Source organism: Carassius carassius, chromosome 37 (genome assembly GCF_963082965.1).
Source record: "Carassius carassius chromosome 37, fCarCar2.1, whole genome shotgun sequence".
In the NCBI taxonomy this organism is placed as follows: Eukaryota; Metazoa; Chordata; class Actinopteri; order Cypriniformes; family Cyprinidae; genus Carassius; species Carassius carassius.
Window position 1 is genome coordinate 14,744,015 of NC_081791.1, and position 26,710 is coordinate 14,770,724.

The following is a 26,710-nucleotide window of genomic DNA, read 5'->3' on the forward strand; positions in this document are numbered from 1 at the left end:
TATACATAGTAAAAAAAATAGTTTCTTATAACATGATAGAATAAATACCTTTTTGTCTGTTAGACTCACCTGTGTCTGAAGACGTTGAATCAGCAGCTGAAAGTGAATGTATTTGAAGACCAACTATGAAAAAAATCTATAAATGATAACAATGTTCAGTCTATTCTAAAAAAAAAACTAATCTTACCTTTAGATAAAGTGCTATGAGAGCTTGTAGAGCTCTTATAGTGAAGAACAGACAGTCCCAAAAAAGACACTCAGCCAGTGTGTGGGACGACCATGTGCTCATCCTTGTCAGAAACACAGTGATGCCGTCTTGGCAAAAACGTGTGTTTTTAGTGTGGAAGGAATTGAGGAAGAATGAAATAAATGAATGCTGAGCTGTTTTAAAGACGAAACTTGATTAAAGGAGAAATTTAAAAATACCAGAAAATAACTCAACAAAGGAAAAGACTGAAGGAAGAACAGCATGATGTGAGAATGCAATGGATGAGAGACGAGAAGCTAAGAGAAGCATGGACGCTTGTCTGTCTGGAAACAGTCTCTCAGACAGACTTGACAGCCCCCCGCCCTTACCCCCCAAACTGCTGGCTTTGGAAACACCCCTACACCCACAAAACATCCCTCCTTTCTCTCCCTACCATCACCAACAACCACAACAACTCTACAACACGGCCTTTGTGCAGGGAATTTCAGGTTTTATGCCCTATTTTTAGTACTGTTATCCAAAACTAGTCTATTGTTTACAAGCAACGTGTTTTTAGGTCTGTTGTCTCATGACCCAGTGCATGTGAGGTGAATATGGGCCAGGGTGCCCTCTAAAGGCAACTACTGTAAATAGCAGGATGGTACTCACATGAGAACATGATTACACTTTAAATACAAGATCTAATTTCCTGGTGTGTCATACTTATTACTTACAGTACCTTGTGTGGTACATTTAGGGTGCTTTTTGTCCTTTTAGGAATTTGTCAGCCCCTAGACACTTTCATAGTATATAGCAGCATAAACATCCTGACAAACATCTCCTTTTGTATCCAGCTTAGCAAAGGAAATCAGAAAATCAAGTTTGGAATGATATTAGGGTGAGTACAGGTGTATCTCAAATTAGAATGTCAGAGAAAAGTTCATTTCAGTAATTCAACTAAAATTGTGAAACTTGTGTATTAAATAAATTCAATGCACACAGACTGAAGTAGTTTAAGTCTTTAGTTATTTTAATTGTGATGATTTTGGCTCACATTTAATAAAAATCCACCAATTCACTATCTCAACAAATTAGAATATGGTGACATACCAATCAGCAAATCAACTCAAACACCTGCAAAGGTTTCCTGAGCCTTCAAAATGATCTCTCAGTTTGGTTCACTAGGCTACACAATCATGAGGAAGACTGCTGATCTGACAGTTGTCCAGAAGACAATCATTGACACCCTTCACAAGGAGGGTAAGCCACAAACATTCATTGCCAAAATCATATTTCCAATATTACAAAAACCGCATTCTTCCATCTTAGAAACATTGCCAAGCTACGAAACATGTTATCTGTTTCTGATGCAGAAAAGCTAGTTCATGCTTTCATGACCTCTAGACTGGACTATTGTAATGGACTTCTAGGTGGTTGTTCTGCTTCGTCAATAAACAAGCTACAGGTAGTCCAAAATGCAGCAGCTAGAGTCCTTACCAGGTCAAGAAAATATGATCATATTACCCCAATTTTACAGTCTCTGCACTGGCTACCTATTAAGTTCCGTATCAGTTACAAATTATCATTACTTACCTATAAGGCCCTAAATGGTTTAGCTCCTGCGTACCTAACTAGCCTTCTACCACGCTACAACCCATCACGCACCCTAAGGTCACAAAACGCTGGACTTTTGGTAGTTCCTAGGATAGCAAAGTCCACTAAAGGAGGTAGAGCTTTTTCACATTTGGCTCCCAAACTCTGGAATAGCCTTCCTGATAATGTTCGGGGTTCAGACACACTCTCTCTGTTTAAATCTAGATTAAAAACGCATCTCTTTCGCCAAGCATTCGAATAATGTATCCCTTAAATTGTGAGTGTAGTTGCATCTGCATTTTTATTCTTTAGCTTGGGTTAAACTAATTTTACTTTGTTGGATCAGCAGCTATGCTAATGATGTCTCTATTTTGTTTCTATGTTTTGCCACGGGATTTACATCCCGTGGTAACTAGGATTTACACAAGCTCCAGTCTGGATCCAGAACACCTGAGAAGAGATGATGCTGACCCTCAGAGGACCCCAGATGATGCTAACCTTGAATCAACAAACAGAACTAACAATTATTGCTACATGTGTGACTGCATCCTATAATTACTATTAATTAATAATATTGATAGTTCATCATCTAGCTGACTACGTCTTGTATTATTATTATTATTATTTTTATTTTTCTAAAATCCTGTCAAACGTGCACAAACTACTAGCTACTACTAAATATTGTAGAAACATAATTTTTGCTTTGTAACGATTTGTATTGTAAAAAGCGCTATACAAATAAACTTGAATTGAATTGCCGGGCGTTGTGTTTGGAGTTTACGGCGGTTGACATAAACTGGTTTGTGACTGGATTGAGATGTTTTCTGGGGTAAATGAGGATGATGAAATGGAGTCAGATGATTGGAATCTAGTAAGTAAGAAAGGACAAGAAAAGAGAATGAGTGGGCGAAATGAAACGAGGTTGGAGTATAGCCAATCCAGTAAAAGAGGATTAGAAGAAAACAGCTCTGAGGAAGAGAGTAGGGTTGTCCGGAAAAAGATTGAAAGAGAGCAATATAAAGTAATTCTTAAATTTAGAAAGGAAGATGAACATGTTAACCTAAGTCCAGTAGCATTGTCTAGAGAACTGAAGAAAAAGTTAGGAGAAGTGGACACGGCTAAGATTTTGAGAGACGGAAGCCTGTTGGTGATATGTAAAACTGATGAGCAGAAAAACTAAGCTCTAAAAATTGAGAATGTATGTAAGAAAAAAGTGAATGAAAGAAAGATCTTGGGAGAAAAACGGCTGAAACAGGGAGTAATAACAGGCATTCCAGTTGAGGAGGATCTAGAAAGACTAAAACAAAGTATTTCTGGGGGTGAAGTAAGTAGAATAAAAAGGTTGCAAAAAACAATGAATGGGGAAAGAGTTGACAGTTTGTCAATTCTTTTGGAGTTTCAGGACTCTGTGCTTCCAGGAAAAATCAAAATTGGGTACATGAGTTTTGTAGTGAGGCCATATATTTCTCCCCCACTCCACTGTTATAGATGTCAAAGATATGGACATATAGCAGCGGTGTGCAAAGGAAAACAAAGATGTCCTAAGTGTGGAGGTGATCATAGATTTGAAAATTGTGAAGAGAGTGCACAGGACAAGTGCTGTAATTGTGGTGGGCAACATCGGGTAACATACAATGGATGTAACGTAAGAAAGAGAGCCGTGGAAATTGAGCAAGTAAAAGTTGTAAATAACCTAAGCTATGCAGAAGCAATAAAGAAGGTACAAGAGCAAAGGAGAAGTGATGATACTGGCAAAGACATGTCAAGTCAAGAGATTGGGCGAACAGAGGAAAGTGGTACAACACTGACAGTGGATAGACTAATTTTGTTTGTGTTAAAATTAGTTATGTTAAAATTCTAAATTTTTATAATCCTTGTAAAAGACTATCACTAGAGGTGTTGGGTGAACTATTTGTACACTTAGAAGGAAAAGTTATATGTTGTGGAGATTTTAATGCTCATAGCACACTATGGGACAATTGCAATGATGGAAACGGAATAGTGATTGAAGAATTAATGGAGTTAAAGGAATTAGTATGTTTAAATGATGGTGGGGGAACAAGGGTTAATGTGAGAACAGGAGTAGAATCAGCTATTGACCTTACACTTGTGTCGAGTTCACTAGCGGGTATATGCGTATGGGAGGTGATTAGAGAAACAACTATAGGGAGTGATCATTACCCTATAACAATTGAGTTAAATCCAAGTTTAGAAAAATGTGATACAAGAGGAGTAGACAAATGGTTCTTTGAAAATGCAGATTGGGAGAAATTAAGGAGTATAAGTGAACAAGAAATGAAAAACATTAAAGTTAAAGAAGGGATTGATGAGGTTAATAATGATATTTGTAATGCTATATTGATATCAGCAAGTCAGTCTATTCCAAGGAAGGGAGGTAGGAAAAAAAAAGAAGATTGTGCCATGGTGGACAAAAGAGTGTGATAAGGTAATTAAATCTCGAAATAAAGCTTTTAAAATGTTAAAAAAGAATCATAGTTTTCAGAACTTCATTGAATATAAAAAGATGCAAGCAAATGTTAGGAGAATCGTAAAAAATACAAAAAAAGACTATTGGAGGAGGTTTTGTAACACAGTGGGAAGGGAAACTGAAATTGGGCAAGTATGGAATATGATAAAAAGAATGAATGGGATAAAAAGAGAATTTGGGTATCCAGTATTAAAAGATGGTGATACAATAGCAATAAAAGATGAAGAGAAAGCAGAAATGCTTGCAAAAAGTTTTGTTAAAATACATAAATCAGATAATAGTAGTAAGGAGGGTAAAAGAGGAAGGGAAAGGACATTGGAACAGTTTAAAGACTTAATACAGAATGAGGAATTTAATAATGAACAATTAAATATGATATTTACAAAGGCAGAGTTAAATCGAGCTCTTAGAAAAATCAAGAATTCAGCTCCAGGTATAGATCAGATTTGCTATTTAATGCTAAGACATCTCAGTGAAGTATCTAAGGAAGTTTTATTAAATGTGTACAATAAATCATGGGAAGAAGGAAAATTACCACAAAGGTGGAAGGAGGCGGTGATAGTACCAATACGTAAACCGGGGAAGGATGGTACAAATCCAGGAAATTTATAGACCTATTGCGTTGACATCTAATATTGGTAAAATAATGGAAAAAATGGTTAATGAAAGGTTAACGTATCATGTAGAAATGAATAAATTCTTATCCAAATATCAGAGTGGTTTTAGGAGATGGAGAAATACAATGGATCCGGCGGTGTGTTTAGAACATGAGATAAGAAAAGCACAAATAAATAGAGAAAGTGTAGTGGCTGTCTTTTTCGACATAGAGAAAGCTTATGACATGATGTGGAAAGAACGGTTGTTAATTAAACTGTATAAGTTAGGTATCAAAGGTCAAATGTTTAGATGGATCAAGGATTTTTTATCAGACAGAACACTAAAAGTGAGAATAGGAAACAGTTATTCAGAAAAATTCACAATTGAAAATGGTACTCCACAAGGAAGTATAATAAGTCCTTTATTATTTTCCATTATGATAAATGATGTGTTTGAAGATTTGGATAATGGGCTGGGCCTCTCACTGTTCGCTGATGATGGGGCAATCTGGAAAAGGGGAAGGAATATTGATTTTATTGTGAAAAAATTACAGGAGGCTATTACAATAGTTGAAGAATGGTCATATAAATGGGGTTTTAAATTCTCAGTTGATAAAACAAAAATAATGTTGTTTACAAGGAAGAAAGTGGGAAGTGAGGTGAAACTAAAATTATATAATCAAGAACTGGAAAGAGTAAAATATTTTAAGTTTTTGGGGATATGGTTTGATGAAAGAGTTACGTGGGCGGTGCATATTCAGAATATAATAAATAAATGTAAGAAAATAATAAATACAATGAGATGTTTAGTTGGTAGTGAGTGGGGAGCAGATAGGATGGCATTAAAGGCCATGTATAATGGATTGATTAGATCTGTGTTAGATTATGGGTGTGTGGTTTATGGATCAGCTGCAGAAACATCTCTTAAAAAGTTAGATAATATACAGAATCAGGTATTTAGACTATGTACAGGAGCTATAAAAACTACTCCAATTACAGCGCTACAGGTGGAAATGGGGGAAATGTCTTTGGAAATGAGAAGGGTACAGCTATCATTGAATTACTGGGTTAATTTACAAGGCCATAGTCAAGAGCATCCTACACTAGACACGTTAAAGCCATGTTGGGAGAAAGAGAGGAGGAAAACTAAAAGTTTTGGATGGACTGTGATACAGAAAGCCACAGAACTTAAAATTAATCAATTAAATGTTAGTCCTACTGTTCCATTACCAGTAATAAAACCTTGGGTACTTCCAGATGCTATAGTTGATTTTACATTGTTAGAACAGAGAAACAAGGGTGAGGAATGTAATTCATATAATGTACAGACATATATTAATGAGTACTACAGTTATGTTCAGATATACACAGATGCATCAAAGAGTTCAGACAACAAGATAGGAGTAGCATTTACTGTCCCAGAGTTTCATTTATCAATAAGGAAAAGGATCAGTGATGAGCTATGTTTATACAGGGGAAATGGTTGCATTATTATTAGCAATACAGTGGATAGAAGAAATAAGACCTGTGAAATCAGTTATATGTTCAGACTCATGTTCATCATTGGCTAGTTTACAATACAGTCATTCAGAAAGTAGACCAGATATTTTAATGGAGATAATGCAAACAATATACAGAATTCAAATGATGGGGATTAAAGTAGTATTTTTGTGGGTGCCTGCACATGTTGGTGTCCAAGGAAATGAAATTGCAGATAAAGAAGCAAAAGAAGCAGTTAAAAACAATGACATTAATTTAATTGTTAATTTAAGTAAGAATGAAATAAAGAGTATTATCAAGAAGAGACTAAAGGAAAGGTGGCAAAAACAGTGGGGCAAGGAGAAAAAAGGTCGGTGGTTCTATAGAATTCAAAGGAAAGTGGGAGAGATGAGAATTGCAGGGAAAAACAGGAGAGAAGAAATTGTAATATCAAGGATGAGATTTGGACACACAAGATTAAATAGTACACTTTATAAAATGGGTAAACATGATACGGGAAGATGTGATTTATTGTGGGCAAGAGGAAACAGTAGAGCATGTTTTAATGCATTGTCAGAAATATGAGAATGAAAGAAGGTTGTTAATTCATAATTTAAAAAAAATAAAAATGCAATTTATACCAAAGTATATTCTGCAAAATAACTCGAGAAATGAGTGTTATAATTTTATTCTTCAGTTTCTTGTGGAATCTAATCTGTGGGAGAGAATTAAAAAAAAAAAAAAAAAAAAGTCATCTTGATCCACACTCCATACCAGTTGGTGGCGGAAATACACCATTGTGTTCTGTGTCAACCTCCAATAAAATCCAAGAAAAATATTCATTGCCAAAGAAGCTGGCTGTTTACAGAGTGCTGTATCCAAGCATGTTAACAGAAAGTTGAGTGGAAGGAAAAAGTGTGGACGAAAAGATGCACAACCAACAGAGAGAACCACAGTCTTCTGAGGATTGTCAGGCAAAATCGATTCAAGAGTTCGAGTGAACTTCACAAGGAATGGACTGAGGCTGGGGTCAAGGCATCAAGAGCCACCACATACAGACGTGTCAAGCGATTTGCTGAACCACAGACAACGTCAGAGGCGTCTTACCTGAGCTAAGGAGAAGAAGAACTGGACTGTGGTCCAAAGTCCTCTTTTTTTTTTTTAGATTAAAGCAAGTTTTGTATTTCATTTGGAAACCAATGTCCTAGAATCTGGAGGAAGGGTGGAGATGCTCATAGCCCAAGTTGCTGTAGCCAGTGTTAAGGCCAAGTGTTGAGTTTCCACAGTCTTTATTTATAGTGATTATTTGGGGTGCAATGTTATATGCTGGTGTTGGTCCATTGTGTTTTTTTTAAAACCAAAGTCACTGCACCCATTTACCAAGAAATTTTGAACAGTTTCACAGGTGTGTGCTTTTATGTGGAGGTGAGCTGATGAGGGAATGGTGTACAGGTGCCGGTGATTAGAACTCAGGTGAAGGAGTGCGTTGAGATTGGCTCATTGGTGAGCCTGACCGATCTGTGACAATTATATATATCAATGCACTATGATACTTTATGCTCTGACATGTGGATCAAAAGGCACCTGGAAGTCAGAGGGTAAATTGCACTCCTCCAGTAACTCCTATGACCACCTCCTATATGACCACCATATGCTGGTGAAAAAATTGACATCCTGCCACCTCACTCTGCAAATACCAGAAAAAAATGTGTCCAATTTGTTTGCTCTGTGTTCCAGGAAATTGCAATAGTTAACCTTTTGGTGAAAATTATAGAGGTGAATATCATCCTCTAATGAAGCATGTACAGCTGCATTCATGACTCACCCTTAGTTCTCTTTTGAGAAGGAATCTCGCCCAAACAGCTATCATGATATGGTTCGACTTTAAGGGTCTACAGAAAATGACATGCCTTTATTAGGTTTTCTCAATTACCCAACTATGAGTTCCAAGAAAGAGCTTTAAGAATGCTCATTACTTTGACACTACACCGTAGCACTGTATACAGTATACAGTGGGTCAGTTACATTTGCATAACTTTTTACCTGAACCAGCTGCGGAAGGTACTTCAGTACCTCATCATTGGATAGGATGTCTAATCTTTGAACCGCCAATCTTCTGACCTTCATGTGTGCAAAATCAACACTCAGAAGCTCAAGGGCCACAGACAGCTCTATATCTTCTGGTCCCCAGTGACTCAACAACTAATGGACATCCTGGACCACAGTTGGCAACATCCAGTCAACTGTAGAAAGAACCTGAGGTAAATTTGAGTTATAGTGGACACTTTCTTCTTTAAACCTTCTGAGGCGATCTGTCCTTGTGAAAGGTGTTGTTGGAGAAGCCTCATTGGATGGTGAGGAGAATCTTGATTCTCCAGAGAGGTCCAGTGTAGAAGAGTCAGAAACGGGAGATGTACCTCAACCAGAAGAGCTCTTGCCATGTGGCAGGACAACGGGAAAGCTGTAGCGATCCAACATAAGGGCTCTGTGGTCAATCAGCTGAAGGTTTACAAAGTACTGTACAGTACTTGACCTTTTCCTTTCTGGGAATTTTGTACTTTAGAGGAGGTTGACTTTGTGTCCTTGGTTGACGTGTCTTCTTCCTAATTTAGCTCTGTGAGGAATATCCCTGATCACAATGTCTAATTCCAACCAGGTGTTCCACAGCACTTCATCCGTAACCTCTTTTGAAGTTGAACAAATTGATAACACAGCCTTTCTTCCATTGATTATGGTGGCTTCCAGTGGCCAGTACTCTTTACTTACTGTGTTTTCTGGAAGGGATGAGATTGCAACCACTGAGAGATGAAGCTCCAGCATGTGTTCAAGGCAGTGCTTGACCCACAGGTAGCCAGAGAGCTGGAAGTCTCCAGTCCTGCCACACACATGGAGCATATAATCAATTGACCATCCTTCGAATGACAGGTCCTTCCTTTTGATTACCAGAAGATCTTGAGGAGGTCACAGGGGATGTGTCAGGTGAGCTTTAATTGAAAAGCTTGAACTATTATAATAAAGAGTCACTGAGAGTTTCTGTTGAAGGTAACCTTGCTAGTCATTGATCTGAAAGGGCTCCTGGACCTGGGGGCTGTTCCATAAAAGCCGCTTAGAAAAGCGGGGATTAAAGTCCAAAACCTGACTTGAATGAGCCGAGCTAAACATCCGCGCTTAAATTGGTTCCATAACAGTAAGTTGAGGATCATGTGATCTTACTAATTTGAGTCAGGTTTAAATAGTCTAGATAATTGCGCGTGCACGCCATTGTTTAAAAGTCCTGAAAAGTCGAGCATGGGTCAATCGATTTACTGTGGGCTACCATGGCAACAAAAGGAAAAGATAGAGCAGCGATGTTCACGGCAACGGAACAGCGTTTGCTATTGGAAACATATGAAGAATTTAAAGATGTCTTCACCAAAAAAGGCAATACAGCGGCAATAAATAAAGCAAGAGAGAAAGGTTGGCAGGAAATTGCTGATCGTCTCAATGCGTAAGTAGCGGTGTAAGCTATTTAAAATACTTTATCAACATTGAATGTGTGTCACAATACATTGCAAAGTTTGTGTGTGAATAACCGTAACGTTAATTGCTTTCACTCAGCAGCAACTTAAGTGAAGGAAAAAGAACCTGGCAGCAGGTGAAAACAAAATATAAAAATATAGTTCAGAATGGTAAGTAAATCTAATGGTATGTATATATGTTATCAATGCCAGCTTGAAGTTACAACTATTCATTTTTTTATGTATTTTTTTTTTTCAATTGCAGCAACCAAAAAGAAGAATGAGGTTGCTGGCACTGGGGGAGGGCCACCACCAGCCAGCTTCACTCCTGCAGAGGAGCTGGCTTTGGAAATTAATAAAGGGAGGCCCGTCCTTGAGGGAATAGAGGGGGTATATCATCTAAAATGATATCACGTAGTATAAGGAGTGAGTATATAAAAGGTGTGCGTTTTATTATGATTATTCCTTCCTGACTAACTGATTTCCTCCTTCCTTAGGCATTGTAAGCCTAAGTACACCATAGCAGTAATGTCCATAGCAACTACTGTAGTGGTGCATTTTGGTAAAAAAAAAAGTTTTCTATCAAGATTCTGTATGCTTTATGGATCCACCAGACATCATGTTGCCTGTGAGTATGAGACCATTTAAATCAGTCATGTAAGCTAATGAGTTTAATCAGTGGTCACAGGGAGAAGGCCCATCAGTTGAGGAGGATGAGGAGACTGTGTCTGTATGTTCAAGGAGGCCTGAGGTAGTCACAGGTTCCATGTGATACTGTATTGAATATTAAAAAGTGTACTTGTGTGATAAAATGATCATAATGTGTTTTCAGGATGCTGACACTGTTCTAGAGCCCTCTCAGTCTGGGACCACATGTGACAAAGTGAGTATTAAGAAATGAAAACAATGTGACAAGAGTATTCAATGAAATGACTTAAATCTATGTAGCTACAGAACCCAGAAAACATAAAAGGAGTGTATAAACGCTGCCTCCTTAAACAAATGGAAGCGATTGATATCGACATCCAGTATAAAAAACTGAAGATGAGGAAGTTGGAGCTGGAAATTCAACAGCTACAGAAAAATGCAAGTAGAACTACCATTTTTAAAAAAGGAAAAGAAAAAAAAACGGTACCTTTTTGATCACTTTCCACAATTTATTTGTGTGTTTTCACCCCTAACAGGCAGATTCACTCTGAATAAAGACAAATCACATTAAATACTTTGACTTCTGTGTGTTTGTTCAACTAAGGAGAAAGTTGAGGGGCCAGTGGAAAATTTTAAAAGCTACACATGGTTTAGACCATATTAAGCAAAATAATTATTTGCATATGTGTCTCGTATAAGTCTGCCTGTTTCGTTTTCTTCCAATACTGCTTCATTGCCCCGGTCTTCCTCTTCAACAATCCTTGGTTGCCTCTCTCTCCTCAGACAAGCAATGTTATGGAGCACTACACAAGCAACTACAATGTCACATGCCCTAGGTCAGGGATAGGCAACTCCGGTCCTGCAGGGCCACTATCCTGCAGAGTTAGGCTCCAACCCTAAATAAACACACCTGAACAAGGCAATCAGTTGTATCGGGATTACTAGATAGATACAGGCAGGTGAGTTTTTATGAGGGCTGAAGCTAAACTCTGCAGGATAGTGGCCCTCCAGGACCGGAGTTGCCTATCCCTGCCCTAGGTGGAGTCACTCTGAGGTGCTTCAGACACTGAAACCTTGACTTTATCAGCCCAAATGCCATCTCTATACGACCTCTTGTGCGTGCATGGGCAGTGTTGTAGCGGTGCTGTGCCTCTGTCTGGGGCTCCTGATAGGGAGTCAAGAGGTAAGGCAGGCATGGGTATCCCTTGTCTCCCAGCAAAACTCCTGAGAATTCTCCTGCATAGACTGAATGAATATAGATATATATAATGTAGTTTTTTTTTTTTTTTTTTTTTTTTTTTAGTGATTACTAGCATACCTCTTGCTAGTTGCTGGTAGAGAGATGAGGCTCTAAAGATTCTGGAGTCATGCACAGAGCCTGGCCATTTGGCCTCTACATTTGTGATGATGCAATCTGCATCACTAATCATCTAAAATAAATTAAACCTGTAGGTCACTACATTTTAATTGCAATGAACTAAACACTGGTGCCCAGCTTAGTACAGAACACTTAGTGCTAGAGCATAGCCTTCAATATAATCTCAGTGGGACCGTACCTGTACATTGATGCTGTGTACTGATTTCCTATTCACAAAGTCCGTTTCATGTGGACCAGACGGACACTTAATACGCACATGGGCGCAGTCCAATGCACCGATAACATTTGGGAAACCTAGGAAAATTATGTTTGTTTTAAATATGTCCCATGTAAAATCAATAGTCAAGAAATATTTCCATGTTTTATAGTTATTTGAACTTACCAGCTATTCCATAAAAGGCATGTTTAATGGTACGAATAGCTTCGTGGCCAAGGAATTTGATGAACACTGAGTAGTCTTTTTAAAGAAAGGTACACAGTTCGTACAGAGCGGCAAACTGATGCTTTGCTGATATTCTCTGCATCTCCAACTGTGTACAAAAATGTTCCACTGGCAAAAAAGCGAAGTGCAATGCACACCGTCTGTGGGACTGTGAGCGCTCTGTTGCGGCTTGTATTATTTTCAATATATGGGCTTAGTAATCTACAAATATATGCAATCCCATCTCTTGAGAACCTATATCGCTCATACAGGTAGCTGTCATTAAAAGCCAATGGATCTGACCTGTCTCTGAAAGTTCTCTCTCTTTGAAATGCCCTCCGCAAGACTATAGCTCCCTCATCCACCACCTCATCTATGAAAGGACACGCCATGGTTAAGTTTGGAAACTATTTCAGCTCCCTATTTATATACTTTTAATTAATTACCAAACTCATTAACCAAACTCACCAATTAAACACAAAAGTTTTGAACATTTCTTAGTGTATTTATACCTTATAATTTCTTAATTTATTAGTAAAGTACATTTGCTTATTTATTAAAAAAAAAAATTATTAATAGTGGTTAAGTAAAATAAAATGACATCGAAATACCAGAAGGTGAGTATAAATGGTATGCTCGTTAAGCCTGAACTCAGACTTAGCCTGACATTTAGCCTGCCCCGGACCAGGTTAATTTGCCAGCATAAGTTGCCGGGGTAACTGAATTTGAACTTTTGTAAGTTTGATTTATGAAACCGAATCTACCAAAAATAAGCCTGACTAACCGAAATAAGCCTGGCTTATACTCTAATCTTGGTTTATGGAACAGCCCCCTGGAAACCTTCCCTGACTGGCAACTTGCAAATAAATACAAGGCTGTTATCTGAGCAAGGTTCCTGTTGTTGATGTGCATCTCATTTGTTCTCCATGGATGCTGGAATGGAAGTTAACATGAGCACATTCAACTGTAACTAATTTTATTTTTTCGTGCTGTGCATAGTGTGTTGCTATGCAGTTGCTTGGATATTAAGCAAAGTAAAAGTGGCCAAAATGTATGGAATTCAAAGAAAGAAACTAATGTAATATGCACTATGACATATTTCTACAGATTTTCACATGAGATCTAAAGAAATAAAACCAAGGTGAAGTTAGTCTTAATGAGACTATTTTACTTTCCAGCCATGATAATGTTGCTTCCTCATCTTTCCCCATCTTTGTGAGATTAAATAATGTATTTAGTTAAAAAAATATATTAAAAAAACAAAATTTCATAGTGCTAGTGTTTTTTATTTGGTGGTAAATTGCCAATGTATATGAAATTTATTTTTATTTTTTTCATGTGTGCATGTCCTTGTGTGTGTTTTTATATGGCCACATTTTATGTAGATGACTAACATTACATTGTATATTTTTAAATGTTGATTTTGTGTTTCTCTCACAGACTAGGTGCAGCTAAATATGATAATGACTTACTAAATATCACAACAAAAATTTTGCACAGTTTAGAAGGTACACAGGGCAGCTCAACTTAACACTGCTATATCTCACTCCACTCTCTCTTACTGATATTTAATCAGTAAACTATTATTTAATTAATTAAATGTGAACCTTAGTGTAAGTGTAAAGTGAAGTTTGGCAATGCCCTTTTTTTGTGGTAGCAAGTTGTATCATTCTTGTCTAATTTAAACCAAAAATCTTATATATACATACTGAACATGTTTTTTTTTTTTTTTATAAATACAGTTTTAGTTTGAGGCACAGGCGATGACTATAAAGGTTTTGCAACACACAAACTGGCTCCGCCAATGTATAATTTTTGAGCCTTGCTCTAATGCCTCTGCTAAAGCCAAGAGAATCTACAGACTGTAAGTACTATAATCCTTACAAAATGTTGTGTTTTACAACATGTTTACAATTCCAGCTGAATGACAAGTTGTGTTGTATGATTATAATGGTTTAGAAAATTGCACTCACCTACAGAGCATACGTGTCTTTGGTTTTAGGTCAGTTTCTGTGGCTTGTGTGTGAGCCACAGTGCACTTTCCCTATAATACATCAATGTGCAGTGACTGATTGCACAACAACTAATCATTTCCTCATTCTTTTGTCTTTCTGCACCTGAGAGGAAGAACTTTTGATCACTACATGCTTATTTTCTCTTGTTGGTTTCATTTAATTCAGAATGATTTTTCCACGGACAATTATTTTTATTTATTAATAGATTTTTATCGTATATTGCCGTTTCTCTGTATATAAACCCAAAATGTACTATTATTTTAAGTGTTCATCCTATAATTAAAAGGCCCTTTAAATACAACTGGCCTTTAAATGAACTGAACAGTGACTAAAATGCTAAAGAAAAAAGTCACTCTCTTTAATCACTAGAGGGAGCTCACCAATAATTATTTACAGCGTTTAAGCAAGACTGGTCAGATTAGAAAGTACTTTATCTCCATACAAAAATGAAAAGGGGTTAAGGCTAGATGGTGTACAGATGTGGTTTCTGGGCATGTGCACATCAATATAGCATATTCTTTGTCACATTGTACAACAATTACTGTTTTTGCATTTTTATAAGGGTAAGTTTAGGGTTGGGGTATTTTGGAAGCATGCAGGAGAAAAAAGAAAATGTTGTTTTGCCACTAATTTTTACACATGATAATGAACTTTCAGTTTATAGAAACATTTCACCCTCATTTGAATTTTTGCCATTTTCCCACACTTATCTAGCCATTTAATATACTTAATATACTATTTTAAATAGACTTTGAACTCTATAAATTGGTAAAAGCACTTTTCCAAGACCAAAACATGAGTTGCATGATCGATAACAATATTAGGACAGACTGATCACATTTGAGATTCATTGCAGGTTTTTAAAAAGTGTCAAGCATTGCATTAATGCTTCATGTTCCATTAGGTTAAATTAAAAACAGATTTTCTGAAGAAAATGTGAGTGGTGCTTAAAGTGCAAAGTTGTGGCATTTTTAAGGTGATCTGAGTGTTTGTTAGTATTTTGCTATGCGGTCTGTCAAACATTGCTAAATATTCCACCCACTATACACTGTATGGTTTTGTCCATCATGTCCTGTGTTATGTTTATGTGGGGTTTTTTTCAGCAGTTAGTCAACGGGCAAAAATAGTTAGGGTTATTTGTAAGCACCAAGTCTAACTGCTTAGAAAATATAAGCACACCTCTAATCGACAAACCATACAATTAAAGAAAATAGTCTGAAAAAATATGAAAGTTGCTTTTTAAACACTTACTCGTAGCAACCACTGATTGAGAGATGAAAGAGAGTCTGGAAAATTAAGTTAATGGATTTGATACCATGATTTCCACTAATGAATAGTGCAGGTATCAGACATCTCTATGGAGACACCATGAAGTATAATCAGGTATTTGTATTATTTTGGACCAAATAATTATCATGATATCTCACAGATACATTATATTTTGCACATTCAATTTAGCTAAATTTACTTTTCTACTCAAATTACAACAAAACCAATGAGAGTGTAAACAATAAACAGTGTCTTCATAATGCATAATTGAGCATCAACAAAATGAAAGTTGAATTTTTGGTCACAATAAATAAAGAATCAAACAAATATGAATTAATAAAATGTAGCTATTAAAACATGATTCCTTTTTTGTCTTTTCTACTTTTGTTTTTGTTTTCCATTGTAAATATTAAGCTACAGTATTAGTCTGCAATTAAATGCTGATATATGTTATACTGACATACAGAAACTGAGTTGTTTCACATTTACTCATTTCTGCTATGCCTTTTTACAGTACATCTGCATTCTTGGCAAGTATCATTAAGAATGTTAACATAATTATATTTCACAGCTTTAGGAATATGTGCATAAGGTTCTATATAAACTGACAGATATGCACTTTAATCAATGTGGTTAAGAGGGGCATCTGTGAAATTCAGAGTAATTTACTTCCTTTTTTGTCAAAAATAGACCAAATAAAATAGGTGGTTAATATTAAGCAATCAATCACATATAAAAAATATAAACATAGGTGATACTTCACAATAAGCCTCAGTTTTACAGCATGTTGGGCAATGCAAAAGCTTTCTTAACACTGTTTTAAAATTAAAAGTTTTTATGCATCAGTTTAATAATTTCAGTTTTTATGGACGAACAATATATTTATAAATTAACACATACCTACATTAATAAATGATGTTAGTTCATGATGCACTAAACAGTTTGAACCTATATGTAAGGTGTTACCGAATTATATTTATATAGAAACAACATTGTATAGAAACACAAGTAAAGGCATGTTTTATGAACAAAAGACACATTACATTTGAGTCAAGATTTACTGTTTTACATCTTGCATTAAAGTTTTATAATGTGCATTATTATAATCCCACAATAAACCATGGAAACCACACTCTTCTATTCTTTTTTCCTCTCTGCTTCTTCAAAATGTTGCCAGGTAACTGAAAATTCCCTGAAGCATCTTGAATATCGGTCTCATCTAGAGGTTGTCCTCCTCCACCACAGACTGACCTGCTGGAAAGGCTGAACGGCGTTACGTGCCTCCTGATACATGCGCAGGTACGAGAATGAGTAGGAACAGATGCAAAGCAGCGTCACCACAAGCCCAGACAATTTTCGAAACACAGCAGAGCCCCATGGAAAGCCAAGGTGGGCCTCCAAGGTGTCCGGCTCACAAAGGAGTCCCGTTATGGGTTTCCCCAACAATGAGCTCTTGTGCCCTAAACTAAGCAAAACAGTGATCACAGACGATAAGGATAGTGAAATAATAAAGGCGCTTGGTGGTTAGTACAACAAGGTAGTAGATGGCCTTGCAAACATACAGGTAACGCTCCAAAGCCATGCAGGTGATGGTAAACAGAGTGCAGAAAACACAAACAGTGTTAATAAACAACTGAGTTTTATGCACCAAGCGCCATACAGAAGAGTGGTCTTTTGTAGCAGACAGTATATGCCACCGTTGGACCTTGGGTAACAATGAGTAGGACATCACTTACTATGAGGTTCTTCAGCAGAGCAACTCTGCACTCCACAGTATGAAACATGATAAAGCACGTGGGAAACGTATTTGGGCGACGACAAGTGCTTTTATGACAACTTCGGCAGTTTGACGACGCATGTGGATGATGTTTGCATTTGTTTCGCCTGCACGCGATGTGTCTCCAGAAAAGATGCAGACAGGTGAGTGACTTGAATGAAGGTGGATCTTAAAGTCATTCAAAGAAGCATATCTGCGTAAAAATAACCAGCTGAAAGAGTTCGATTCGATTTTCCATTAAGACTGTTTAACTGTTAAAACCGCCGATGAGTATTAGGTTGGTTTATAATAATCAAGGATTGTTGCTTTCTGAATTTTAAATAAAGTAAAATAAAGAGAGGGGTCAGCTGAGGTGGCTCGGGCATCTGTTCCGGATGCCTCCTGGACGCCTTCCAGGGAAGGTGTTCCGGGCGCGTCACACTGGGAGGAGACCCCGGGGAAGACCTAGGACACGCTGGAGAGACTATGTCTCCCGGCTGGCCTGGGAACGCCTCGGTGTCCCCCCAGAAGAGCTGGAGGAAGTGTCTAGGGAGAGGGAAGTCTGGGGTTCTCTGCTTAGACTGCTGCCCCCGCGACCCGGCCCCGGATAAGCGGAAGAAGATGGATGGATGGAAAATAAAGAAAAAAAGTTTCTTAATGTTAGGCTATTCATTGTAATGGACAATATGCGTTTGTACAAAACTGAAAAAAATTTTTTTAAGTAATTTCCTTATAAATTCATTTAAAATGTTTAATATTAAATCAACATATTAGAATAATCAATGATTTCATTTGTTAATCAAATAATCATGTAGGCTAATCAAATAATCATTTGATTAAAATAGATGGCTAAAATTCTCTTGAATACCCTATATAATAAAAACTAAATGACCTGAAAGCTTTTTTTTTATTGATTGATTGGGTGATTATGAGTGCAATTCAAGTATATATAGCATGTTTGTGTCACGTTCGGTAATACAGGAAACACAGAAGAGATCCAAGTGCAGGTAAGAGGTTTATTGAGGGGCAATCCAAAAGGGTAAACAGTCCAGGCAGGGTCAAAACCAGAATATCCAATAAACATGAAAACAAAACAAGAACACACGGCAAGAGCAGACTATGAAAAGTATCACACATAAGACAAGGACTCCGTGACACAGACTCAGACAGACCGGGTATAAATACACAGAAGGATGATGAGGGAACTGGAGACAGGTGGGGAACAATCAATTAACTCAAACAAGGAGGAAGGTGACCAAATAACGGAACAGGAAGTGATAAGGTGACAGACACCGTGGAAAAGGAGGACACCTAGTGGAAACCCAGGGAACACAACCCAGACACTGTGACAGTACCCCCCCTCTACGGAGCGGCTCCCAGACGCTCCAAGACAGACACAAAACAGAGACCAGGAGGGAGGCGGACAGGTGGAGGCTCAGGGGGAGGGATGGAGGGCCAGAAAAGAAAAACATGGGGAACAGGCACCAGAATGTGAACACAAAACAGGAAGACCAGGAGGGAGGAGGACCAGAGGAGGTTCAGGGGGAGGGACGGAGGGCCAGACTAACAGAGGGGAACAGGGACAGAAGTGAACACATAAAACAAAAAACAACATGAAACCCCCCCCAGGGCGGAGCAGAAGACCACCACGTCCGTGTGGTGGAGACTGGAGTCCCCCAGGGCCGAGCAGAAGCCCACCACAACCATGTGGTCAGAGCGGAAGCCCCCCAGGGCGGAGCAGAAGACCACCACGTCCTCGTGGTCGACGCCAGAGTCCCCCAGGGCGGAGGAGATGACCACCACGTCCCTGTGGTCGATGCCGGAGTCCCCCAGGGTGGAGCAGAAGCCATAAAAGGCTCTGGAGGGTCATCGGTGACTAGCCCTGGCTCTGGAGATTCATCGGTGACTAGCCCTGACTCTGGAGGGTCATCGGTGACTAGCCCTGACTCTGGAGGGTCATCGGTGACTAGCCCTGGCTCTGGAGGGTCATCGGTGACTAGCCCTGGCTCTGGAGGGTCATCGGTGACTAGCCCTGGCTCTGGAGAGTCATCGGTGACTAGCCCAGACTCTGGAGAGTCATCGGTGACTAGCCCAGACTCTGGAGGGTCAACTGGAACCTGACTCGACTCTGGAGGGTCAACTGGAACCTGACTCGACTCTGGAGGGTCAACTGGAACCTGACTCGACTCTGGAGGGTCAACTGGAACCTGACTCGACTCTGGAGGGTCAACTGGAACCTGACTCGACTCTGGAGGGTCAACTGGAACCTGACTCGACTCTGGAGGGTCAACTGGAACCTGACTCGTCTCCGGAGGGTCAGCTGTGACTGTCATCCTGTGCAGCGGCGCTGGGTTAGCGGCCATCTTGTACTGTGGCGCAGGACTGGCGGCCATCTTGTGCTGTGGCTCTGGACCAGTGGCCATCTTGGGCATTGGCGCTGGGTTAGCGGCCATCTTGTGCTGTGGTACTGGGCTGGCGGCCATCTTGGGTTGTGGTGCTGGACCGGTGACCATCTTGGGCATTGGCACTGGGTTAGCGGCCATCTTGTGCTGTGGTGCTGGGCTGGCGACCACTCGGTGCTGTGGCGCTGGGCTGGCGGCCATCTTGGGCTGTGGCGCTGGCTCAGCAGCCATGATGTGAACAGTCTTGGGAATCTCTAGGATCTTTGACAGCATCTCGAAGTAATCGAGAAATGTCTCCGTGGCCATCTTGAGCTGTGGCGCTGGGCTGGCGGCCGTCTTGCTTCGTGGTACTGGGTTGGCGGCCATGTTGCCTTGTGGTGCTGAGCTGGCGGCCATCCTGTACTGTGGTGTGAGGCTGGCTTCCATCTTGCCTCGTGGTGCGGGGTTGGTGGCCATGCACTGCAGCAGCGCTGGGTTGGCGGCCATCTTGTGCTGTGGCGCTGGACCTGCGGCCATCATGGGCAGTGGCGCTGGCTTTCTCCTTCTGCCATGGTGAGACGGCGGCTCTGGTCCCTCCCACATGAGCCCCGAGTCGAAGGGGGGCCATGGTGGAGAGCGATGCTGAGCTTCCTCTCGCCCACCTCCTCCTCAGCGACCTCCCCTGGTCCCCCGAAACACGACCAGGCGGGTTCCCTCAAACCGATTGCTTCTCTCCCGCTCGGTGGCTGGGGAGGAAGCGTCAACCGACATACCGCTGGATCTCTGTGTTGACTGAGTCCTTTTGTCACGTTCAGTGATACAGGAAACACAGGAGAGATCCAAGTGCAGGTAAGAGGTTTATTGAGGGGCAATCCAAAAGGGTAAACAGTCCAGGCAGGGTCAAAACCAGAATATCCAATAAACATGAAAACAAAACAAGAACACATGGCAAGAGCAGACTATGAAAAGTATCACACATAAGACAAGGACTCCGTGACACAGACTCAGACAGACCGGGTATAAATACACAGAAGGATGATGAGGGAACTGGAGACAGGTGGGGAACAATCAATTAACTCAAACAAGGAGGAAGGTGACCAAATAAGGGAACAGGAAGTGATAAGGTGACAGACACCGTGTAAAAGGAAGGACACCTAGTGGAAACCCAGGGAACACAACCCAGACACTGTGACAGTTTGTCCCAAAATTCAGGTTTACAATAAATACAAAGCAAGTAAAGTAGGCTACACTCATTACATTCTCCAGTTCAATTTCACTCCAATCACAACAAAAGTGTAGCATAAATTAAAAGCAACTTTTTTTGATGATTTTCGTATCATGGAGTTTAAGTCAGAATTGCCATAAAATGTGATTCGCAACGGTTTTGTTATATATATGTGCAAGTACACAACTTTATAAAGTCATATATATATCTGTATATATATATATATATATATATATATATATATATATACATATACATATATATATATATATATTATTCGATTTCATTTGTATGACGTTTGAGGTGAACTAGGCAAAAAATATATATAATTAACATAATTAACATAGTTAAAAAAAAAGCTTCTGTGAGTAACCATTTCATATCGTCTTCGTATTTGTTTCATTCTTGCCACTAACAGAAGCACATTAATGAAGGAAGATAAAAATGCTAATGGACGTGATTAAAAATAGAGTGAACTTGTGGCGGTGAAAGGATGCAGGGAGAGTTGAGGTAAGCGATTGTTTATATATCCTTGGGTTGTGATTGACAGCACACGCTACTCACGAAGCTGATTAGATTTTTTTTTCTGCATGTACAGAAAACTATGGAAAAAAGCATAAAAGCAACACTGATTTATCACATCTCAGTAGACAATTGATAAACCAAATCATGTGGTTCAGAGTATAGGTTATTGATACATAATTAGGCCTATCGACTATTGAAACATAGGCGTACATCGACTGGCTCATTTTTCACTTATGATTTAAGGACAGGACAAGAGCAGGGCGTTCACTGCTTTCTCCTTATTTAGCTTGCTACACATCTAGTTGTTCTCCCGAGATTCAGCTGCTGTGCTTAAGAATGTCCAAGAATAGAGTGAAGAAAAAAGGAGGAGTGTTAGGCAGAGCGACTGGAACGAGAGGTTGACAGTTGCTGCTGTCACTTACCTCTGCTAAAGCGTCTTGGAGAGCTTGGGGTGACATAAGGCACTCATGAAGAATAAATGCTTGTTAACTGAGCCTATGTGCAGCAGCCCCACCAGTACACGCTAATGTGTAGTACTGGATGGGGGCTGGATTAGAAACTGTGATGACAGGACACTCACTCTGCCCTGAGTGATTTGTTAATTTATGTAAAGCTATAAATAATGAGTAAGCAGCTATTCGGATGCTTCAAGTCATCCTCATAAGTTTTTGGAAACTTTTTCACTAATAGAAGTTAGTGAGAATATATATATATTTATTTATTTTTTTGTGAAATGTAGGACTATATATGAACTGATGATTATTGGAAGCATACTTGTTTGTTCTGTTAGATCCTGTCAAAAATACCAGATTTGTCTGGTAACTGATATAATAGATATAAACAGATATAAATATAATATAATATAAATAGTGAATCAACGTATGAATCAATTAAATTGGAATATAAATGGCTTACATTTTATTGTAAATAATTATATGAATAAAGGGAATAACACAATTAAATTATTATACTGAATGTATTTTTTTATTTAATTTTGATGATTAGAAGATTACAGCTTATGAAAGTAAAAAATCCAGTATATCAAAATTTTCATTTGAGTTTCATTAAATGACCATCCCTACAGTATAATTCCGGGTATTTCTTGTTCTTTTAACCACAATAATGGGGAAGACTGCTGACTCCACAAAGAGGATAAGTCACAGAAGGTCATTAATGAAAGGACTGGCTGTTCACAGAGTGCTGTATCAAAGCATATTAAATGCAAAGTTGACTGAAAGGACGAAATTGTTTAGGAAAAGGTGCACAAGCAACAGGGATGAACACAAGCTTGAAAATACTGTCAAGCAAAGCCGATTCAAACACTTGGGAGAGCTTAACAAGCAGTGGACTAAAGCTGGAGTCCGTGCATCAAGAGTAACCTCACTCAGACATCTTCAGGAAAAGGGCTACCAAGCCACTTCAGAAACAGAAACAACATCAGAGGCATCTTACCTGGGCTAAGGAGAAAAAGAACTGGACTGTTGCTCAGTGGTCCAAAGTCCTCTTTTCAGATAAAAGTAAATTTTACCGAAAGGTCACTTTAGTGTCACTTTAGCACTTTTAAACGGAACCCCCTGTGCAAGCCACTGTTCACAAGCTATATGGTTGAATAATATTTTAGTTCAAAAGTTTTAAACAAGCCATTTAAAAAAAAAATGTTTTATTGATTGATGTGTCAGACCTACAGTTGCTATGCTTTCAAATTTCATGCCATTTGTAATTTCACAGTATTTTGACCACCTAAATTAGCCTACTACACTTGTGAAGTCACAATTCTAAAATGGTCAAATTTGCTCAGGCCGATGACATTGTGATAACTTCTGATAACTTTTTAACTGCAGGCAGAAATAGGCCTATATTATGGAACAATACAAATATTTGGAGTGTCCCTTATTCTGTCCCTTATGTTCTTAAAGAATAAACACTTATTTTCTACAAGAATACAAGAATAAACACAATAAAGAATAAAAGATAAAGAATCTCAATTGTCTCTTATTTTCCATTTCTGAAGTTAATTGTCAACCCTTATGATGACATAATTATCTTTTGACTCCCCTGACAGCAGCACCTTGTTCAAAACCAAAACAAAAACAAACCTCAGTTGTTGGAGATATGCGAGCGAATAATAGATAAAAAAACAAACAACAAACTTAAAACTTAAAAAAAAAAATGTTTTACTTTACATGTAATTAATCTATAGTATATAAAAGTTTCACTTTTTGAAATAAGTTACAAAAATGTTTTTCACAATATTCTACTTTTTTTAGATGCACCTATATATATGTTTTTATAGTTCAGAAATGTAAGTGAGGATAGCAAACTAAAGTTAATTGTGACATATTATACCCCAGAATTTCTTCATATAGTGGACTATCAGTTAAATTTGAGATCAAAAATTTATTAGACACTTTGATATGACCATGTTTTTTATTGCTAATAGGACCTTTTTTATACCTTAGGCTGAACAAAATTAAGCAAGGCTTTGTAATTGGTTGACCTAAATTGGTATTATTAAGTACTTACATTTAACATCGGAATAATTTTGATTGTAATCCATTACATATCTTTTCAATATCTTCTCACAATATTGAAAATTGTGAGAATAAATTGTTTTTTCACTATATATATATATATATATATATATATATATATATATATATATATATATATATATATATATATAGTGTAGGCCTATTTGTGAACATATAAATATGGGAATCATATTTCAGTTGTTATTTTTTCCCCCTAATGACTACGCTGACTACTTCATTTGCCACATCTGACTCTAAATCACTTCATTCTTTCTGATTTCTTATAGAAAAACGTGTGTCTGATACCTTCAGACAGGTTTTTGCCTTTAACTGTGACCATGACATAAGTCTACATTTGGCTATTACATCTTTACACATCATGACTTTAATTTTACTATATTGCAAGTTTAGTTACAACTTAGTGTTTATAAGTGCTGGGTGTGTTAAGCATGTGGATCAAGACTATCTGCTAAGACTTGGAGTAGATATTTTTGTAAAGCCTACGAAACTCTAGCAGTCAGAGGATTATTAGGAGAAACCGGATAAGGCATGGAAGGGTAATGACAGCGAGCCTTAAGAGTCTGACAAGGTCACTCCTTCTGCTGTCATATTGAAGAAAATATAAACACATGTAGAAAGAAAGAAAAGCAGCAGACTTCCAGTCATATGGACTGACTATAAAGCTTTAATAAAAACTTATTTTTATTAGTGTGAAGAACTTTGTAATATTCTAAATAACTTTTTGCGCAATGGAAAGGTTCCATGGATGTTATAGTTTCTTTATGGAACCACTGATTCCAATAAATATTTTTTACTTTTAAGAATGAGGTTAGCAATTAAGCTTTCATGGTAGAGCCACAGTGGTTGATATCTTTCCATTTTAAAGAATCTGAAATTGTATACTGTCTGAGAATGAAGGACTACAACATTCATGAGGAACAAAATTTATGACCCTTTATGACCCTTCTACATAGTATGAATGTGTCATATGAATGTAATCCAGTAAAGTAGGTCATCCAGGGACTTTTCACCTTCTATTTTATAAATACTATGATGTTTTTCACCTTCTATATAGTAGGGAAATAGGCATATTCAGACACAGTGATTCATACTTCACAGAACATATTTTTTTACAGTCACAATGTTCGTAGCTCTTCAAATATGCTCTCGTTTCATACAAACACAACTTGCACCATCTTGTGTCTGTTATCGTTTGTAGTGGAAATTAGCTCAAAGGATTAGTTTTAAAGGACTTTAAGCTTTAAGTTAGTGTAGTTATGGGCAGTGTTGGGAAAAGTTACTTTTAAAAGAAATGGATTACAATACTCCCTAAAAAGTAACTAATTACGCTACTTAGTTACTTTTTATGGAAAGTAATGAGTTACGTTACTTTTGAGCTACCTTTTAAATCTGGCCAGGGCTTGCTTGCTTGTTTTTAATATAAAAAGTTAGTATTTTACAAATGTAAAAGCCCTTTCACAACAAAGGTGAAATGAGTATGCCTCAGGCTGAAGGAAAAGTAAATTCATCTCTTTACAGCAGAAGGCACAGCTCAAACAAACTGCATGAAGAATATGACACAGGAGGTGAAAGTTCAACACTATTTAGCAATAACAAAAATGAAATGTGGATCATTGAAGTTCAGTAGCAAAGACATTGGTTAATAAAATGGGATTACATACATAAAGGGTATTTGTCTTATTTAACAGATTTAATTATTGCAGGTTTGTATAATATTCTGAGTTTGCATTTGAATGTTTCTATTCATTTTGAGGAATATTTAATCTGTTTTTGTGCAGGTGAGATGAGTAAATACATGTTCATATTTAGTCACAGCATGCACAATGCAGCATGCACAAAGCCTCTGCACTTGCTTTTCTACTAACATGGCAACGTGAGAGCTGTCGGTCAAGACATAGGAACAAAGTAACTTTCGTTACTTATTTGGAAAAAGTAACTCAAACATTTCTCACTAAATTAAAAATGTAATGTGTTACTTTACTAGTTACTTAAAAAGTAATCTGACTCCGTAACTCATGTTACTTGTAATGGCTATGGGTAACATTTATGAACATTATGAATCTCAACATTTCATGTCCACATATTTGTATATTTTGAGAATATACACTCAGAAAAATGGTACAAAAGATGTCATCTGGGCAATACCTTTTCAAAAAGGTCAAACTTTTATATTATAGTACCTAAACTGTACATATTGCTGCCTAAGAGTACCCTATCCATCTTTTTTGAGAGGGTGGCTGTGTAATAAACCCCTTCAGGGTGATACAATGACCAGCTGACTGTGAAGCCTTACATGAATCTCATTGTCTTGTTGTGACTCACTGTTTCCTAATATGCATCAATCTGATGCAGATCCAAGTGAGACGGTCAGTATAGACAGAGATAATCAGCCAAACTCACTGTTAGATGACAGATAACGTGAAGAAACAGTCATGTGGGTGAGGGAACTTATCCCACCTTGTAGCCTACATCTGTCTCTGGAATCTGTTTATCCACTGCTTAAATAACCTTGTGTTGCTTTTTTAAATTATTATTATATTTTTTTCTTGGCAGGGAAATGCCATTGAGACCACTTGTCCATCCTTCAGCTAAATATGGGGCAATGAAGGACACATAGAGGTGGCAGTGGATTAGAAAGGGATGAAGAAGTAGGGTGGGACATTTTTTAAGTCTGAACAGACATTGGTTGACAAGTTCAGT

At 38.1% G+C, this 26,710-nt stretch overlaps 2 pseudogenes; both read right to left on the reverse strand.

The window, feature by feature from the left end:
- Positions 1 to 7,879: 7,879 nt before the first annotated feature.
- Positions 7,880 to 9,397, reverse strand: LOC132118672 (phosphatidylinositol 4,5-bisphosphate 3-kinase catalytic subunit gamma isoform-like; annotated as a pseudogene).
- A 1,616-nt stretch (positions 9,398 to 11,013) lies between these two features.
- On the reverse strand, positions 11,014 to 12,679 carry LOC132117711 (putative nuclease HARBI1; annotated as a pseudogene).
- Positions 12,680 to 26,710: the final 14,031 nt, after the last annotated feature.